This window comes from Ascaphus truei, chromosome 9 (genome assembly GCF_040206685.1).
Source record: "Ascaphus truei isolate aAscTru1 chromosome 9, aAscTru1.hap1, whole genome shotgun sequence".
In the NCBI taxonomy this organism is placed as follows: Eukaryota; Metazoa; Chordata; class Amphibia; order Anura; family Ascaphidae; genus Ascaphus; species Ascaphus truei.
In genome coordinates, this window is record NC_134491.1 from 3,212,282 (window position 1) to 3,225,072 (window position 12,791).

Genomic DNA, 12,791 nt, shown 5'->3' on the forward strand with positions numbered 1-12,791 from the left:
CTCGAGGCATCAGGAGGTGACGGGGAGGCGTGGCAGAATTGTGGTAATGACGTCACGTGAGTGGTTCGTCCTCCTTGGCTGAACCGCTCACGTGACGCGGCCGTTACTCGACAATTTAAATTTCAGATGCCTGTTCAAAATTGAAGCGCTTGGACGCGTCGTTCGCGTGTGCACAATTGAAAACATTCATTTGTGTTGGCGGCACGTCGCAATTATAATCACAGCCTTAAAGTTGAAGGGAGACAGTTACTTTACTAAGGATTTTGTAATCCGCAGAGTGGTAGCGGATTAGAAGAGGGGGGGGGGGGCAAATCCAAGAATGATAGGGCCCCGATTTGCCCAGCAATGGTGGAAACAATTGTAGGAGCAACACATAAAGCGTGTTTTTCTAATTGGGAAGTGCAGCTATTTGGCGTAGCTATTTGCCTGGCCTTCTTCTGGGCCATGCGTATTAGTGAGATAGTGAGCACTTCAAAGAAAGGTGGGTAGAGGGGTTGCAAAGAGAGGATGTGGTGTGGGATGCAGGGTGTTCTGGCCCAGGCTAACTGTAGCTCATGAGTAGGATGAAGCAGTTAAACTCATCCCCTTTAATGCACACAGAGTCCTTCTTATTTTCTGTAACTTTATTGGAGGGAGTAAACAGAATGCATAATATAACTTGGAGGTAGCATTTATGAGAGGAAGGTGAAAAGGCAATGCTTTGTTCTGGGGAACCAGTGAGAGATATGGCTACTCACAGTGGCTGTTGGCTTGAAAAGGAAGTCTTCTTTCCTATGCAAGAAGGAACAGGGGCAGGGACTGCACCAAATAGCAGGGAGAGGAGCGGCAGCCTAACTCACAGGAGTAAAGGGGAATTGCAAAGGCAACAGGCTCAGAAGCCAGGGAAGGGAGTTACATTTGTCACAACAAAAACACTGAGGAGTGACAGCAGCCACAGAACAGGGAGAAAACCATACAGGGGCCAGAACACTTCCCGTCTGGTATTAATTGATACCACTATGAAATATATGTGGAACATATAAAATATACAGTAAACAACAGTTTTAACACCATAGTCCACTTTAACGACATGGTACCAGCTGGTACTGCTTGGGCTCCAAAGTCCTTTGGTGCCACAGGTGCCAAGGTAGGTGCACCAGTCGAGGGTTACTTGGTGCTCCTCAATGTCTCTTAGGAGCCATAGGATGGGTGGGACTCACAAAATGGTAATAGGGACACACAGGTGGTTGCTAAAAGTTCTGTGTCTGTGTAACGCCTGTATGCCCGCAGACCTGGCCAGTCCCCAGTACTGAGGTGGGTAAGGGTATAACACGCACCCACAGCAGTGAGGGCGTGCCCGGAGTGTGGTAAGATGCGTTGCCGGGCTTTGTGAGAATGGGTTAACGAGATACCTGCTGCGTCCGGGGTGCCAGAAGTCCGAGGGTAATGTCCAAGAGCCGTGAGTCAGGGGCAGGAGATAGCAGCGTAGTGAGGTCCAAAGCCGAGTCCAGGGGTAGCGAGGTACACGTAGTCAAACAAGAGCCGAGATCAAATCCAAAAGTATCCAACAGGGGCAGGGGCAGGGGCAGGAACAAGAGCTATAACAGAGAACAGAGCTTGGCAGACGGTGATCAAACATGAAATATAAAAAAAGGAAAACATAGTATAATACTGTAAACACTCAAGACAAACGAACAATGACTAACAATGTTGCTGAACCACACAGATGACTAAATAAAAAACATTTAATATATCATAAAAAACATATAAGATAGGATATCCCAATGATATCCTGTCACACAGACAGAAGACACAGACGTGGATTGTAAGGGTTTATTATTTTATGGTTACCTATGGACTGATTCCAGTGCTTTCGGGTCGCCTGGATTTCGGTGAGTGGGCATCTAATGGTGAGTAAACAAAAGAAAAGTTTATTATTTTTACTTTTACAGGTTTTTTGGATTTTTGATTCATGTCTTTTATTTTTTCAGTCCCATTTAATGCCCCTGAATGTATCTATGTATATACATACATTCACGGACACTGAATGGGTGTATTGTATGTGATTTTTGTATGTAAATGCATTGTATTTTATGCTCTATTATTGCCCCTGTATGTTATGTTTATCTATCTATATGGATAGACATACAGGGATAATAATTGATTGTTTTGCTAATGTTTATGTTCTTTTCATGTATGGCTAATGTATTTATCAGCTTTATTTTGTCATTGTTGTGAATAATGTAATTTGTATTTAGTTACAGGTTTTTTGTAATGGCTTATGTCTGGTAGTTAGATTAGAATGATGGTGGTTACTTTAAATTAAATTGGAATTGGAATTGTATAATTGATTTGTATTGTAATTGTTTGAGGAAATGGATTAATTGATTGATGCTAATTGTATTGATATTGCTTAGTTTCTATTTGATTTTCATGATGGCATAGATTTTCATGATGGCGGGCCTACCGTGGGGACCCAATTGTGGCCCAAGGGGACATTGTTCATAGTGTATTTTATTGTTACATATATTTTGCATAGTGTTACATGATGCACAGATTAATTGCATCATGTACACACTCGATGTAATTGTGTGACATTTCATATACATTTGTGTAGCTGATGGTTTGTTGGTTTATATTTACAATCGATGCTGGATTTATTGTAACACGCAATGTGGTGATTTTAAGATTAAGAATTCATGTTTTGATTTATGCATGTTTTATGTGTTTCATAATGGGCAAATAATATATTATTCATATCTGGATAATAGTTATTTTGCACATTATTGTACTGTATGTGTTGGGGGGGGGGGGGGGGGATTGATGTATTGAATGTATAGGTCCGGTTTATTTTTTTTTACATACAGGGTTGGTTCCTCAGGTCTGCGACAGACCTCTGGAGACCACCTGAGGTATCCTCGGGCTTCTCACGGGTACCAGGCTGCGTGGTCCACGGGGGACACCTGCGGGGAAGAACCGGTGGCCACACATCTGTGGGGGCACGCGGACCCGTTGGGACACCCTGTGGGTCGCCAGACCCCCGTGGGAACCACCCAAGGCCCCTCAGACACCTGTGGGTCTGACCCGGGGCCCCCAGACATCCGAGGACCTACCGTGGGGACCCAATTGTGGCCCACGGTGACCCGTGGGGACCACCTGGTGGGCCATGGTGCCTGGCGGTACCCACCAACAGGCATTCAGACCCTGTATGAAACAAGTTGCTGGTAACCTGTAGGTCTGTGAGGTGACCCGTCAGGCCCACCGGGGACTCACATGGTCCTGGGGTATGAACCCTGTATGTAAAAGAATAAATCATGTATTTATGGGGGGGCACAGGGGGTGGGTTATGTATTTAATAAATAGAATGATGTTTATTGTGGGGCTGTGTATTGTTTTAATTGTGGGTACTGGGGGTGGGGGGAGGGGGTATTGGCCCCAAGGGTAGGTGGGTAGGCCTCCCTTGTGGGTAGTGGGTGAGCGTGGTTAGGCCTCACGGGGTGGGGGGTTAGTGGGGGAGGGTATGTAGGCCTCCCGAGTGGTGGGTGAGGGTGGGTTAACCCCTTAATGACTGTAGCGGTTAATAACCGCTATGGTGATTAAGGGGTTAGGGGACATTACATTGGATGTTTTTATTCTTGTTTCTGTTTTGCAGCAGCGGAGGGGGCATGGCCAGGATGAAGATGAGGATGGCCTTCATCGTGGCAGCCGGACATGGGTGAGTGCAATATGTATTAAATGTATTTATTGTTCTTTATGTATTTAAAATGGGCACATTCACTATTATCCATTTGTGGATAATAGTAATTGTGCCCATTACTATACTGTATGTGTTAGGGGGGGGGGTTATTTATTTATAAGTATGTACTGTATATGTTTTGACATTAATTGGGGGGGGCACAGAATTGGTACTGCAGGCCTGCGGGTAACACCCGAGGGCCCCCGTCGGCCTATAGTATCATTGATGTGCATATATTTGTATGTTAGGGGGGTATAGGGGTTGTTGGGGTAATATATATATATATAGGCATACCCCGCTTTAAGTACACTCGTGAGTAAGTACATATCGCCCAATAGGCAAATGACAGCTCACGCATGCGCCTGTCATCACGTCCTGAACCGCAATACCAGCTCCGTACCTGTACCGAAGCTGTGCACAAGCGGGGAGACTATAGAGCCTGTTACAAATGCGTTATTTACATCAGTTATGCATGTATATGACAATTGCAGTACAGTACATGCATCGATAAGTGGGAAAAGGGAGTGCTTCACTTTACGTACATTTTTGCTTTACATACATGCTCCGGTCCCATTGCGTATGTTAATGCGGGGTATGCCTGTACTGTATGTGTATGTATTTATTTATTTATATATATTATTTATTTATTTAGTGTGGGGCTGTTGTGTGTGTGTTTTTTTTTTATTGTGGATAGCGGGGGTGGGTGAAGGGGGTATTAGCCCCAACGGTGGTTGTTTAGGGCTTGTGGGTGGGTAGCGGGAGGGCTTAACCCCTTCATGACCGTAGCGGTATTAACCGCTACGGTCGTGAAGAGGTTAAGTGCACCCGCAAGCCCCAAAAAACCACCAAGGGCCAAATACCCCCTTCACCCACCCCCGCTACCCACAATAAACCTGGCACGGCGGGTTAACCCCTTCATTGCCTTAGCGGTTAGCCGCTAAGGTAATGAAGTAGGCTTTACATGCATTTTTCCTGCCTCTGATGCATGCCGGGGGGCTCCGGTGCTGGTATCAGCTCCGGAGACCCCCGGCATCAATCACAGACAGGAAAAAGGCCTGATTTTTTCTAAGTGTCACCCTTGCCGATGCTTCTCCCCACCGACCCGCCAACTTTTAGTTGGCGGGACGAATTGGCGAAAAAATGTCTTTTCGAGAGTGCCGATCAGCACTGATAAGCACCGATAACATGATCGGGGCTACTAGAATACAGCCGATTTTAAAAAGTGGCGAAAGGTGCCAAAAAGTGGCTGCCGATAATTTTTTATCGGGAAGAAACAATGCCAATTTTGGCCACTTATCGGCGCTTACTGAATCCCAAAGGCTTTTTGTGGCGAAAACAAACTTTGCGGCGCTTTGTGCCTGAGGCCCCTTGTCGCCAGGTTTGAGGTCCAGAGCAGGTCTGCGGTGGCGATCTGACTGATTCTTCTATTGACTGCTTGTCTGATGTGGACCTGAATCTTTTTCCACAGGTCTTGTAATACTCTGATTCTGTCATCTGCCGCTGAGACCCTTGAGGAAGGTAGAATAAGAGGAAGAGTAGATGGGTTGAAGCCGTAATTTACGAAGAAAGGAGACTCCAGGGTTGAACCACTCGGTGCATTGTTGTGGGCGAATTCTGCCCAGGGTAAGAGTTCAGCCCAGCCATCTTGAGAATCCGATATAAAGCAACGTAGATACTGTTCGAGAGACTGATTGGTCCACTCCGTTTGACTATTAGTCTGTGGGTGGTATCCCGATGAGAAATGAAGGGCGATACCTAGCTGGAGACAAAACGAGTGCCAGAACCGAGAAATAAATTGAGAGCCTCTATCTGAAACAATTACCAAGGGTACTCCATGCAAACAAAAAATCTCCCTGATGAAGATGTCAGCTAATTTGGGAGAATTGGGGAGATCCTTGAGGGGTATGAAGTGGGCCTGTTTCGAGAATCGGTACACTACTACAAGAATCGTATTCATACCCTTGGAAATAGATAAATCCACAATGAAATCAATGGACAAATGCGTCCATGGCCGGTTAGGAACAGGTAGAGGTTGAAGAAGACCTGAAGGGAGAATTCTGGGCGTTTTAGTCCTGGCACACGTAGGACACGCAGCTACTAAATTTTTTATGTCCTTTTGCATTCCCGGCCACCAAAAAGTGCGAGAGATAAGATCTAGAGTCCTTTTGGTGCCGGGGTGTTCTGCCGATCTGGACGAATTACTCCACTCAAGGACCTTCTTATGGTGCAGGGAAGAAGTGAAAAGACAGTCCTGTAGTGGCGAGATGCCAGGGGGGATGTGACTTTGTTGACAGTCAATTTCTTTGAGCGCTCCAAATGACGTGGTCGAAAGAATACATTTGGGCGGTAGAATGGGTTTTTGCTGATCCTCAGTTTTGTCGTCCTGGGAAAATTGACGAGATAAGGCATCAGCTTTGACATTCTTGGATCCAGGAAGATAGGAAATTATTAAATTAAATTAAATCTAGAGAAAAATAGCGACCATCTGGCTTGACGGGCTCCTGTGAGGATTCGGGGATCGCGTCCCTTGCGGCGCGGTTCCTCCTCTCTACATACCAGTACTGCAGCGGCTGCTGCCTCCGATCCGCCCCCCGCTGGTGCGCGCACCCCCGCTCTGTTTACAGAGCGTGTGCGCACCCGCTCCTCTTCTACCAGGTCACAGACCTTAGCTCCGCCCCCTAAGTCATGCCGCGCCTCCGCTGTGAGTGGCGTGCACGCGTGACGTCGCGCAACGAGCCCCAGCTGCGAGTCAAGATTGCTGCGAGCCCTTGTTTTCCTGCAGCCTATCCCTGTCTCCACTGGGGCCACGCCTCTGCTCCGCCTCCTGCCTCATTGGTCACTTCCTGTATAAGAACCTGCTCAGTGCTCAGTCTCATTGCTGAGCATAACTTTGTGTAGCCTTTGTGTGTGCCTGTCTTGTCCAGCCCAGTGTTGTCTTGTTCTCTGCAGTTAACCTCTCGTGTACCGACCTGGCTTTGCATTTGGATTATCTCTGGCTCTTGACCCCTGGCTTTCGGATAACGACTACGAGTACTTCTCCAACCCCAGACCACAGGCTTTTGGACTTCAACTACGTGTACCTCTCCAACCCACTGACCCCAGCAAGTATTGGATTAACCCTTTCTACATACCCAGACCCAGCAACGCTACAAACCACCTTCTGGGCCCGCCCCCGCTACTGTGGGTGTGTGGCATAGTCCTTCCCACCTCAGTGCCGGGGTCAGGTCTTGTTTGTGGGCTCGCACAAGCGTTACTGCTCCCAGGCGACGTGCACCTTCAATGTAAAGCAAGTTTTAATGATCCGTGAGGATAGTTATCGGATCTTCGGTACCCTCCAGCAGATGTCTCCATTCTTCGAGGGCCAATTTCATGGCTAAGAGTTCCCGATATCGTAGTTGCATTGGGCCGGAGATTTGTTCCCCGAAAAGAATGCACATGGATGCAACCTGGATAGGGGATTCTTCCTTTGGGACAGAACAGCGCCAACACCCACATCAGAGGCGTCAACCTCAAGAGTAAAAGGAAGTTTGGGGTCAGGATGAATAAGAACATGGGCAGACACGAAGGCCTTCTTGAGATGGGCGAAAGACTGAATCGCAGCAGTGGGCCAGGAAGCAGGGTCTGCTCCTTTCTTTGTTAATTCTGTAAGTGGGGACACCAAGGAAGAGAAATTTTGGATGAACCTGCGATAATAATTTGAGAATCCAAGAAATCACTGTACCGCTTTAAGAGTAATCGGTTGTGGCCAATCCAGGACTGCTTTGACCTTGGCGGGATCCATGGTGAGGCCGGAATCCGAAATGATGTACCCAAGGGAAATGGTAGATGTTTGATGAAAATGACATTTCTCCAGTTTGGCAAAAAGTTTGTTCTCACGTAAGCGATGGAGCACTTGTTTCATGTGAGAGATGTGTTCTTGTCTGTATTTAGAAAAGATTAATATGTCATCGAGATAGATGATTACAAAGGAGTTGAGAAGGTCACTGAAAACTTCATTTACGAAATCCTGAAACATGGCTGGGGCATTGCACAGACCAAAAGGCATGATTAAATACTAATAATGTCCATCTCTGGTGTTGAAAGCAGTCTTCCATTCATCACCCTGATGGATCCTAACAAGATTATAGACACCTCGTAAATCCAATTTAGAAAAAATATTAGCTCCTTGAAATCGATCAAACAGTTCAAAAATGAGGGGTAAAGGGTAGCGAAAGTGATTTTGTTGAGGGACCGATAGTCTATGCAAGGGCGTAAGGTTCCGTCCTTCTTCATGAAGAAAAACCCAGTGCCTGCAGGAGATGTGGGCTTACGTATAAATCCCTTCTGTAAGTTCTCTGCAATATATTCCTTAATTGCCTTGTTTTCTGGCATAGACAACGGGTAAGAGGTCCCTGTCGGAGGTGTGGTGTCTGGAAGTAGATCAATGGGACAATCGAACGGACTGCGAGGGGGGACAACCTCCGATCTGACCTTATTGAAGACGTCCCGGAACTCAGCGTACTCTTCTGGCAATTGTACCCTTTCCTTCTCCTCGGACACGGTGGTACTCCCAATGCTACTTGCTTCAAGTATGCAGTTCTTATGGCAAAAAGAGCTCCATTGAATGGGTTCCTTGTTGAGCCAATCCACCCGAGGGTTGTGTATCTGTAGCCAGGGTAGCCCAAGGATCACGCTAATGGATGGAGAGTGGATAACATTGAATTTGATCTTTTCCAGGTGTTTATTTTCAACCTTGAGCTGAAGTACCTCTGTCTCCAAGGAGATAAAAGCCGACTGTAGAGGTCTTCCGTCTATGGCTTCAAGAGCGATGGGCTTCTTTCTGCGACTGGTCGGAACTAGATGGCGTTCTGCGAAAGCTTGATCTATGAAGTTTCCTCCGGAACCTGAATCGAGGAAAGCAAGCGCAGATACATGGAAGCCCTCCCCAAAGAGAGTAATGGGGATAAGAATGCGAGAAGGGTTGTCAGTAGAAATAGGGGGGGGGGGGGAAAGCGTTCCCAATGAAACTCCCCTGGGTCTCATGGGAACATTGCGTTTCCCGACTTTTGGGGACAAAAATATGCAAAATGTCCAGAAGCACCGCAGTAAAGGCATAGACCGGCATTTTTGCGTCATAATTTCTCAGATTTGGAAAGACTAATACCCCCTAATTGCATAGGTTCGGACGTATCCGGGGTAGGGATCTCAGCTTGGCTCACCTAACCGGGATTGATCCAGGATGGAGTGACACAATGATGAGCCTTCTCTGATCTCCTTTCCAGAAGGCAACGATCCACCTTAATACAGACGGCGATAAGTTCTTCCAAATCGGTGGGACGATCATAGGCTGCCAGCTCATCCTTCAAGGCGTCAGATAATCCTTGCCAAAAGGCCGCGGCCAAAGCTTTGTCGTCCCAGTCTATCTCTGCAGCTATAGTCCTAAACTCAAGTGCGTATTTGACAACTGGATGATTGCGTTGAGAAACATGAAAAGTGCAGAGGAAGCACATACCTTCCAGCCGGGTGTAGCAAACACTTTCCGGAACTCCCTGGCAAAGGCTCCGATATCCTGTGTGAGGTCGGATCTTCGTTCCCAGATGGGAGAGTGACAGGGTAAATAAAAGCCACCAGCTATATGCCTGGAAAACCTATGTCTAGTCTGCAGTGCAGCACTGACTAGGTTAACTTCAGCTGGGAACCTCAGGACAATTAGTTGGATCCCAGCTGCCTAATCAAGGTGTGTTAAAACCCCAGGCTGTAGACACATGGTGCTGGCTGTTGAGGAGAGAGGAGTAAGCTACTGAAGAGATTACTGATACAAGGTCTGTTAACAAAGTAGATGAATTATGAACTGTCTGTCTCCTGAATAGAAAAGGGTAGCTGCCTTATTTTACACTGTCTACTAAAGAGAAACTGTTTTGTTTTGTCTGCTGAAGAAAAAGCTATTTTTCTTTTGTTTGCTGATGAAAAGCTATTTTTTTTTTGTGTGCTGTATAATTTAAGGCTAAATAAATAAGCCTTATCCAAAGAACCTGCGTGTGTAGTTGCATTTACCCTGCAACATATGGTGTCAAGAAGTGCTGGGATTTTGAAAGGCCCCTGCAGTCAAAGGGCCACACACACACATACACACAAGAATGAAAAAAATGGAAGAATTTTTTAAAGAGTTTTTTTGTGCGTGCAGACCAAACAGCAGGGACAGTTAATACAGGAACAGGCCCGGCTACAAGCAGAGAGAAATGAAAGACTATTTCAGCAGCAAACCCAGCTCCTAACCCAGCAGCAGGCAGCAAAGGAGGAGCGAATGGCCAAGCTGCTGACCCAATTCCAGGGATCTGCCAGTCCAGAACTTGCAAGCAGACCCCCGATACTCCTGAGGAAAATGGCTCCGAACGAGGATCCAGAGGCTTTTTTACTGACATTTGAAAGAGTTGCGGAAGCTCAGGGCTGGGCTACAGATCGCTGGGCAACTGCTTTGGCCCCGCTCCTCATAGGAAAACCTCAGGCCTCATATCAGGGCCTCCCAGCAGATCAGGCAATGGAATACCGACAAGTAAAAGCAGCCATACTGGATCGCTAAGGTCTGACCCCAGAGACCTACCAGCAGCAGTTCCGGAACATGAAGTACACCGCTAAGATGAGACCCCGGGTCCTCGCTCAGCGATTATTGGACTTGTGTACGCGCTGGATACAACCCGAGGAGTGCACTAAGGAGGCAATTCTTGAGCAGGTGGTTTTGGAACAATTTCTACAAATAATACCCCCTTCCGCACGCTCGTGGGTAAAACGCCACACTGCTGAAACCCTAGCTTTGGCGGTCCGACTCGTGGAGAACTTCCTTGGGGCTGAGCAGCAGGCAAGTGTCCTGGACCCGACTCCACCGGCACTTGCGGACGCCCAAAGAGGGAGGTCGGATCAATGGGGAACCTATGGCCCGTCCATACGCAACCGCCAAGTCCAAGGGAAGGAGCAGTCGTTCCAGCAAGGACGGAGTCCAAATGCTGGTCCCCGCCGAGACCCTCATCTCCTTCCGGATGTCGGCTCGTCGCAAAATGAGAGGAACTTCCGAGGACGTCGCCCACAGGACCCACCAGATGCCTGGTCTCCAGTAACCGGTCCAGCGGAGCGCTATCCACAGCCCCCTCCTGCGAGGGAACCCTCTCCATGTTCCGCCTGTGGAGAACAAGGCCACCGGTATGTGGACTTTCCACAGATGGATTGTTCATTCAGCAGAACCGTCGCCTCAGCCTTTACTGGAGAAAATTACAAGCCCTGGCTACTTCCAGCCCTGATTGGGGGAAAAAACGTCCAGGCCCTTGTAGATTCGGGCTCTGGGAAAACTCTGGTCCTCCAGGAACTGTTACCGCCTAACATGTGTTCTTTTGACTCCCCATGGAGCATAGAATGTATACACGGTGATGTAAAACGCTATCCGACGGCCAAAATCCGGCTATAGGTAAAAGGTCAGGAGGCTTACTTCGAAGTAGGAGTTGCTCCTTGGCTCCCTGCCCCCGTTGTGCTCGGTCGGGACTGGCCTTTCTTTTCGGACCTAATGGCCCCAGTCTTTCACGAGGAGCCTCCTTCTAGGGCTCAGGAGAACCCTGGCAAACTGTTCCCCTTCTCGGCAGACCTTTTTCCCAGTAGACACCGGGTTCAAAAGACTCGGAAGCAAAGACGCTCTGACAAACAGGACTGGTTGCAGAAATCTGGGTCTCAAGGTGACCATTCTAGTAGTCAGAGGTCACAAGTGATGGCTGGGGATGGCCAAAGGGAGGGGGATATGGACCCTGGAGATTTACCAGACCTGTACCTCCCTGACTTTCGCCAGAAGCAAAGGGAAGACCCAGTCCTTGCTAGACAGTATGACAAGGTGGTGAAAATTGATGAGTAGATTTTGGATGCACAGGGGGTGATAGTATTCCCCCATTTTCAGCTATCAAATGATATCCTATATAGGGTGAATAGGCAGACACAAACAGGGGAGGTCACCAGACAGATATTGGTTCCCAAGACGTTTGTTAAATCTGTGTTCACTCTAGCCCATACTGTCCCTTGGGGTGGTCACCTGGGCAGGGATAAAACATTGGACCGTATTTCATCCCGATTCTATTGGCCAGGGATGCATAGTGATATTGCTAAGCTATGTGCGGCATGTCCAGAGTGCCAGCTAATTAGTCCAAAAAAGGACAAAAACCAGCCCCTTTTGTTCCTCTACCCTTGGTGTCAGTTCCCTTTGAGAGTATTGGGGTAGACTTGGTAGGACCTCTAGAACCTTCTGCGAAAGGACACAGGTTTATCCTTGTAATAGTTGATTATGCAACAAGATATCCTGAGGCGTTCCCCCTGAGAACAGCAACGTAGCCAACAAGTTGTTGGAACTGTTCTCACGGGTTGGACTTCCCCAGGTTATGTTGACAGACCAAGGTACAAATTTCATGGCAGGATCTCTTAAAGTTACTAGAGGTCAAGTCTGTTCGGACATCGGTCTACCATCCACAGACTGACGGATTGGTGGAAAGATTTAACCGAACTCTAAAAGGGATGCTGAGGAAATTTGTAGATTCAGAGAAGAGAGCCTGGGATGAACTTCTCCCTTTTCTGCTTTTTGCAGTGCGGGAAGTTCCCCAGGCCTCCACGGGATTCTTTCCATTTGAATTGCTCTATGGCCGCCAACCCCGGGGTATCCTAGACCTCCTAAAGGAGTCCTGGGAGGAACAGCGGTCCCCTTCTAAGAATACGCTGCAATATGTACTAGACCATAGGAAGCGCCTAGATGTGGTCAGCCATTTTGCCAGGGAGAATCTTAGATCAGCCCAGGACAGTCAGGAGAGACATTACAATCAGAATGCTCGCATGAGAGTGTTTCACCCAGGAGACCAGGTGATGTTATTGTTACCCAGTTGCGAAAGTAAACTCCTGGCCAAATGGCAGGGCCCATTCGAAGTACTCCGCCGTACGGGTGATGTGGACAATGAAAAGGCTCAAACAATACGCTTTATTGGCACCTATTGCAGCCAATGGCAGTTTATTCGCCAAATCCTAACCAAACATTGGCACATCTTACTCCAAGATGAGGACTTGGCCAAAATACTGCAAA